Here is an 8,209-nt window from a genome sequence, read left to right on the forward strand (position 1 = left end):
TCTAACAATAACTTATTTAAGCCATTTAATGTTTTACATAAATTTCTTTCTCTTCATAAAGCCCGACAGAAAAGGTCATTTATGATAAATATTTTGACATGTTTTTTCTCCAATGATGGCAGCATAGGTTTGGAGTGTTTTGATTTTTTTTTTTTTTCATTATTATTTTCCGCCAGCAAATGGAAAGGTTTAAGGCTGATGGCACTGTCAGTTTAAGTTACATTGTCTAGTGAAAAACGAGATGCGATTAGAGTGACTTTAAGGATCTAAATGTTTGGTGATCCGTAATAAACGTGGCCGCAATCCAGCTATTAATACTTCACTTATGTTGGGCGAATCCAACATTGAAATAGCAGAATCAGCCAACAACCCTTGGCGTTACATTACAACAAACCATTTCAAAGAGCTATCTCTAACCGTTCTCCAATGGCATATTTTTTCGATTCTATCCCACACACGCTTCACTAATAGAATGTTACATCCATACCATAGCCTTTATTTGAATACCATAGAATCGTTAAAACAGTGGTGGGCACACTAACTTGCTTCCAAATTACTGTCGAATCCGCTTAATTGAACAAACTTTAATACAATAAATCGGTTCATTTAAAAAATCACTTGAACTAATTGATTTTATGGGCCTTTTAACACATTTCACTCTGCTTCACAGGGTTGTGGGGCAACAAACCACAGGAATAAGTTAGATCATCAAAATTCCGTACCGAAGTTGATAATGGACCTAGAACTAAATCTCCAAACTTGGTTCATATCGGTTGGGGTATAGATAGAGTTCCCATATATATTAATCATGCGATATAGACTTTTAAAGCTGTACTAGCAACAATTTTGAATGTTTTCATGAGATATTTTATTTGGCGTCGCAATATGTGAGCAAAATTCCATCCAAATTGGTTCAGATTTAGATATTGCTCCCATAGATATCATTCATCAGATATGGACTTTTAAAGCTGTAGTAGCCACAATTTTGGCCCCTTCTTTACAAAATTTAATGGGTTTTGGATTCTTCTCCAACCAAAACATAAAAATGTTTAAATTTTTAAGCTTTACGCCATCCGAAATCAAATTTTTATGAAAAGGCGCGGATGGGCAATGGTAATTTTTTCACAGAATGAAAGTACATATTAGTACCTTTCAACACATATTTATTTTTTCACGGATACACCCCGATACCAAAAGGCATTACGTTCGGCCGGGCCGAACTTTGGATACCCACCACCTGGAGTATATATGTAAACCCCCTTTCGTCACAATCCGGTGAATATTGGATAACTTGTGCACCCAAATTCGGCACGGACATTGAGTGGTCTCATAAATATAAGTCTCTGTTCAATTTTGTAGAACATAATATTGATCTTTTTGGCAGCTATATCTTAATATAAACCGATCTGAACCATAAAGGACATGGATGTCGAAAAGCCTAACATCAGTCACTGGGTCAAATTTCAACGAAATCGGATAATAAATGCACTTTTTATAGGGCCAAGACTTTAAATCGAGAGTTCTTTTCATATGGCACCCTTATCCAAATCTGGACCGATGTGGACCAAATTAAACAAGGGTATAATAATGATCCTATTTAATTATAACTCTATACTATATACGTAGTTATATCTTAATAGGGGCTGGTCTCGATCATATTTTTGAGGTCCCGAGAACTCATATCCAAGTAACATTTTCAGACAATAAATCTACTTTTTAGGGAATTAAGATCCTAAATTGGAAGATCGATCTATATGGCAGCTATATCTATATAGTCTGAACTGACCCCTATTTAGGATGGATGTCGGGAGGCTTAAAACAATTCACCATTTCAAATTTCAGCGAAATTGGATAAAACATAAAGATTTTATGGGTTTCAGACCCTTTATCGGCAGATCGGTCTATATGACAGCTATATCTAAATATAGTCCGATCTGAACCATATTTGGGTCAGATGTCGGGAGGCTTAAGATAACTCACTGTTTCAAATTTCAGCGAAATCGGGTAATAAATAAAACTTGTATGACCTTCAGACCCCTTATCGGCGGATCGGTCTATATGACGGCTATAGTCATATAATATAGTCCTATCTGAACGACACTTGGTTCCGATGCTGGGTGGCCTAAAACTACTCATTGTTTAAAATTTCAGCGAATTTGGTTAAAAAATAAAGCTTTTATGGAGTTCAGACCCTTTATTGGCAGATAGGTCTATATTTGAGTCAGACGCCGGGAAGCCTTAAACTACTCACTGTTTCAAATTTCAGCAAAATCGGATAAAAAATAAATCATTTATTGGCATTAGACCCTTTATCGGCAGATCGGTCTATATAGCAGCTATATTCAAATATGGTCCGATTTACCCCGTACACGAACTTAACCAGCGTGCATCAAAAAGACATATCTCTGCCAAATTTCAGCTCAATATCTCCAAATTTCAGCTCAATAAAGCCAGTAGAGTGATTACAACAGACGGACGGACAGACACACGGACATTGTTAAATCGTCTTAGAATTTTACGACGATTCGAAATATATATACCTTGTAGGGTCGGAAATTGATATTTCGATGTGATACAAATGGAATGACTAAATGAATATGCCCCCTATCCTACGGTGGTGGGTATAAAAATGTATCACATATTAGCTCAAAAATATATTTAGCACATTGAATATTTTAATTACTTGCAACATTTTAATTACTCGTACTATCTTATTTTACATACATTTCCGTTTTAAAACAATTATTGAAATATTAATGTTGATTGTTTGGCGCCTAAAATACTTTCAGTTATTATACCCTCCACCTTAGAATGGGGGGTACACTAATTTCGTCATTCTGTTTGTAACTACTCGAAATATTCGTCTGAGACCCCATAAACTATATACATTTTTGATCGTCGCGAAATTTTATGTCGATCTAGCCATGTCCGTCCGCTAACTTCCGAAGGAGTAAAGCTACCCGCTTGAAATTTTGCACACATATTTCTTATTAGTGTAGGTCGTATTGTAAATGGGCCATATCGGTCCATGTTTTGATATAGCTGCCATATAAACCGATCTTGGGTCCTGACTTCTTGAGCCTCTAGAAGGCGCAATTCTCATCCGATTGGAATGAATGGAATGGAATTTTGCACGACGTGTTTTGTTATGATATCCAACAACTGTGCCATGTATGGTTCAAATCGGTTTATAATCTGGTATAGCTGTCATATAAACCGATCTTGGATCTTGGCTTCTTGAGCCGCTAGAGGGCGCAATTCTTATCCGATTTTATTGAAATTTTGCACGTAGTGTTTTGGTATTACTTTCAACAGCTGTGATAAGTACGATTCCAATCGGTTCATAATCTGGTATAGCTGTCATATAAACCAATCTTGACTTCTTAAGCCAATTGAGCGGGCAATTCTCATCTGATTTGGCAGAAATTTTGCATGAGTTGTTTTGTTATGACTTCCAATAACTTTGCTAAGTATGGCGTAAATCGATATAGAACCTGATATAGCTGCCATATAAACCGATCTGGGATCTTGACTTCTTGAACCTCTAGATGTCGCAATTCTCATCCGATTTGGCTGAAATTGTGTACAACGGCTTCTCTCATGACCTTCAACATACGTGTCTAGTATAGTCTGAATCGATCAATAGCTTGATACAGCTCCCATATAAACCTATCTCTCGATTTTGCTTCTTGAGCCCCTACAAGGCGCAATTCTTATACGAATGAACTGAAATATTACACAATGACTTCTATTGGGTTGCCCAAAAAGTAATTGCGGATTTTTTAAAAGAAAGTAAATGCATTTTTAATAAAACTTAGAATGAACTTTAATCAAATATACTTTTTTTACACTTTTTTTCTGAATGAAGAAGAAAGAATGCAATTACAGAGTCACAAGCTGTGAAAAAATTTGTCAACGCCGACTATATGAAAAATCCGCAATTACTTTTTGGGCAAGCTATATCAAAACATGAACCCATTTAAACTATACTTAGCGCAGTTGTTGGAAGTGATACCAACACATCACGTGCAAAATTTCAGTCAAATCGGACCAGAATTGCGCCCGCTAGAGACTCAAGAAGTCAAGACTAAAGATCGGTTTATATGGCAGCATATCAAAACATGAACCGATATGGCCCATTAACCAACCGACCTACACTAATAAGAAGTATTTGTGCAAAATTTCAAGCGACTAGCTTTACTCCTTCGGAAGTTGGCGTGCTTTCGACAGACAGACAGACGAACGGACGGACATGGCTAGATCGACATAAAATGTCGCGACGATGAAGAATATATATACTTTATGGGGTCTCAGACGAATATTTCGAGTAGTTACAAACAGAATGAGGAAATCAGTATACCCTCATCCTATGGTGGAGGGTATAAAAACAGAGCACATCTATAAATGGTTGTCTCAGTGGATGTTAATAATCATCACTGAATGTATACTTTAGATAACAAAATTTTTATACCCACCACCGAAGGATGGGGGTATATTCATTTTGTCATTCCGTTTGCAACACATCGAAATATCCATTTCCGACCCTATAAAGTATACATATTCTTGATCAGCGTAAAAAGACGATCTAGACATGTCCGTCCGTCCGTTCGTCTGTCTGTTGAAATCACGCTACAGTCTTTAAAAATAGAGATATTGAGCTGAAATTTTGCACAGGTTCTTTTTTTGTCCATAAGCAGGCTAAGTTTGAAGATGGGCTATATGGACTATATCTTGATATAGCCCCCATATAGACCGATCCGTCGATTTAGGGTCTTAGGCCAATAAAAGCCACATTTATTATCCGATTTTGCTGAAATTTGGGACAATGAGTTGTGTTACGCCCTTCGATATCCTTCGTCAATTTGGCCTAGATCGATTCAGATTTGGATACAGCTGCAATATATACCGATCTTTCGGTTTTAGGTTTTGAGGCCATAAAAGGCGCATTTATTGTCCAATTTCGATGAAATTTGGGACAGTGCGTTATGTTAGACTCTTCGACATTTTTCTCCAACTTGGCCCAAATCGGCGCAGATTTGGATATAGCTGCTATGAAGACCGATCTCTCGATTTAAAGTTTTGGCCCCATAAAAGGCGCATTTATAATTCGATTTCACTGAAATTTGACACAGTGACTTATGTTAGGCTTTTCAACATCTGTGTCTTATATGGTTCAGATCGGTTTATTTTTAGATAGAGCTACTAAAAAGACCAATATTTTGTTATACACAATTGAACAATGACTTGTACTTATTAGTATTTGGTCCAAATCGGAACATATTTCGATATAACTGGTAAGGTATCCAATTTTCACCGGATTTTGATTTAAGGTGGTTTACACATATACCCGAGGTGGTGGGTATCCAAAGTTCGGCCCGGCCGAACATAACGCCTTTTTACTTGTTATTTTTAGATTATTATAAGGTCTCAAACAAAATTTCGCTGAAATCGCCTGAGGATTCCAAAGTCGACTTTCGACTAATCGATTATTCGACTTTTTGTGTAAAAAAAGTCTTAAAGTCAAAGTGGATTTTCAATGACTAAAATGTCGTATAATCCATTTTGAAGTCGAATAGTCGAAAAGAAAGCTGCACAGAGATACAAGTTTTGCCTTGCTTATATCGCTGCTAAGTAAGAATTGTTTTCAAGTTTTCTGAGAAGAATTTGGGTACTTTTTTCTCAAGTGCTACGATTCATCGCTCTTTGGTTTATCCTTGTTGCCGTACACATTTTTTTCAAATTGAATAATAAAACATTTTAATGCAAGCTAAAACTTGGTAATAGCATTACATGGTTGAATCGATTTTATGATCTTCGGCAGCGGCATTCAGATGATAATAAAAATTCGTGCTATATCCAAGCAAAATTTTAGGGATTACGTCCCTATAAGTGTAAGATTCAGCTTAATAGTTTTATGTTTATGGAATTTTGGCACAAATGTATCTTTTATCCACTAAACGTTTATGTTAGCGGATTTGCTGTATACGACTATATGCATACATTGCACCCGTAAAGACTGGACTCCAGATTTGATGACCAAGATTAAAAATCGTAATCCTATAAAATGCGAATGTGGTGGTCCGACTTTAAGTAAAGATCCCATACTACACTCTAAACTTTTTGCAACAAGATGCCACACAGAGAGTGCAATGCATAAAATGTTTTAGAGTTAAACATTTTGTGTTGCAATGTTACACAGCAATTTGTTATTGTTTTGTGCACTTTGATCGAAAAATAGACTTTTGCTATTTTATTAAAAGTCGACTTTTCGTTTCAACTTGGGATCCCTAAAATCGCCCCACCCATCTACGAGATCTGTCTTTTTTTGGAAATTAGTGCCTTCAGATACCGCAGGACCATTCTGCGCCATCTGCGAAAATTCGCTTCAGCCGTTTTTGAGTCTATATGGAAAATAGAAAAAAACAGACATAGATTGGTTTTTTATATATGGGAAATTTGTGGTAGGGCCTTAATTCTTTTCTTGGATTCACTTTGTCTTTTTCCCAGGTTTCATTTCGGTGCAAAGGTGTTTTTATGTCGGCTGGGTCCACAAGACTTTTTATATTCGTCATTATAGTATGACACGACTGTCAGTTATTAATCGGCACGTTACTCATTCTTTGCACACATTGTTGTGTTCATACAAGAAAAAACAAAAAAAAAAAAAAACAAAAAAACGCAGTATGACTGGTGAAGTTTTTATGTAAATAGCTCATACCAGTATACGAGTGCAAAGCACACAGAGTGTGTGGGTGTCAGGAAAACAAACAATTCGAAAGATGGAAAAACAAACTGCTGCAGAAGTTTCACACGAAACATGCCTAACATCATTTCTTTGGAATAAGACGTTGCACGTCAAGAAGGACATATTGAGTATGTCGTTCGTACTATGTATGCACACAGACTTAAACTTATGTATGTTCTATAGCAATTTATGAATATGCGAACTATTTGACGGACCCCGTTGTCACTTTGAGATAGTTACAAATGCCGTCATCGTCCTAATGATTATCGTTTGCACACGTATCCAAACTGTCAATGGTAGTACTAAAAACGTCTAGGTGCCACACAGCCTTATATGCCATATTTTCCCACCAAGCGATACAGCATGAAATGGAAATTGTGGCAAGAAAGACTAAAGACACCCGGTTGCCAAAGCACTGTGACATTGGGAAATTACATCTCTGTTGAATTTATATTTCTTTCTTTGTTGGATTTCTTTGTCCAGCTGAAACCTATAGGTTTTCGCTTGGTTTGTATTGGTTTCAGCTGGACAAAGAAATCCAACAACCAAAATAATAAGTAGCACAAAAACAGTTAAATTTGTTCTTTATTAATTTCTATTCAATTCCCTTCAAAGTATTTCATCTCAGATACATTTTACTTGCTCCAGCACTTCTTCCAATTCACGAACAGTTCGGCTAAATAATTTGTTCTTAAATTTTGGCAATAAAAAAGATACAAGCGCCTACTTGCGGTGAATAATGTGGGGAAGGCATTACTACATTACAAAAAAAACAAAAAGTACGAACGAGCAGACACCTCGTCATGTTGCAAAAGCTACGAATAATTTCCACAATTTGGAGTGTTTTCAATATAATACTGCCGTACGAGCATGCAGCAAGAACTCATACTGCAGTTGCTACAGTAATTGAGCAAATTTCAAAATTTTCATAGATGTATGAATGGCCGAGCAATAGCACGTTTACATTGGAATTTGTATGATCTGGATTTCTAACTAAATCCAAAAAAAAATCCTGCCCGATATCAAAATCGTGCTTTTCTCCCAAAAACTTTTCATTTGAGCCCCATATTTCTATGGTCGTAAATTTGTCCCCTTTGGGGGATGTTTTTGGTGAAAGGCGGCCCCCCAAACACTTGGTCCCATATTTGGATATCAGAATCGTATTCTACACTCAAATACCTTTTATTTAAGCCCCATATTCCCGTGGTCAGTAAATAAGTCCTGTTTGGGGGGTGGTTTGGGGAAGGGGTTGACCCCCAGAAAGCTGGTCCCACATTTGTATATCAGATTCGTATTCTACTCGCAAATACCTTTCATTTGAGTCCCATATTGCTATGGTCGGTAAATATGTCCGATTTAGGGGTGTTTTGTAGCTTGGGGTGGTCCCCCTAGCACTTGGTCCGACAATTGGATATCAGATACGTTTTCTTATCCTAAATACCTCTCATTTGAGTCCCATATTGT

The 8,209-nt window shown here is 36.8% G+C and overlaps 1 protein-coding gene and 1 long non-coding RNA gene across 6 annotated transcripts in view; one reads left to right on the forward strand and one right to left on the reverse strand.

Moving 5' to 3' along the window:
• Positions 1–8,209, forward strand: part of LOC106096158 (cyclic AMP response element-binding protein A) — a 326,488-nt gene that overhangs the window by 175,787 nt on the left and 142,492 nt on the right. The window lies entirely within an intron of this gene.
• The window catches only part of LOC131994356 (uncharacterized), a 38,835-nt gene that overhangs the window by 13,659 nt on the left and 16,967 nt on the right, over positions 1–8,209 (reverse strand). The window lies entirely within an intron of this gene.

The sequence above is a fragment of the Stomoxys calcitrans genome, chromosome 1 (genome assembly GCF_963082655.1).
Source record: "Stomoxys calcitrans chromosome 1, idStoCalc2.1, whole genome shotgun sequence".
Lineage (NCBI taxonomy): Eukaryota > Metazoa > Arthropoda > Insecta > Diptera > Muscidae > Stomoxys > Stomoxys calcitrans.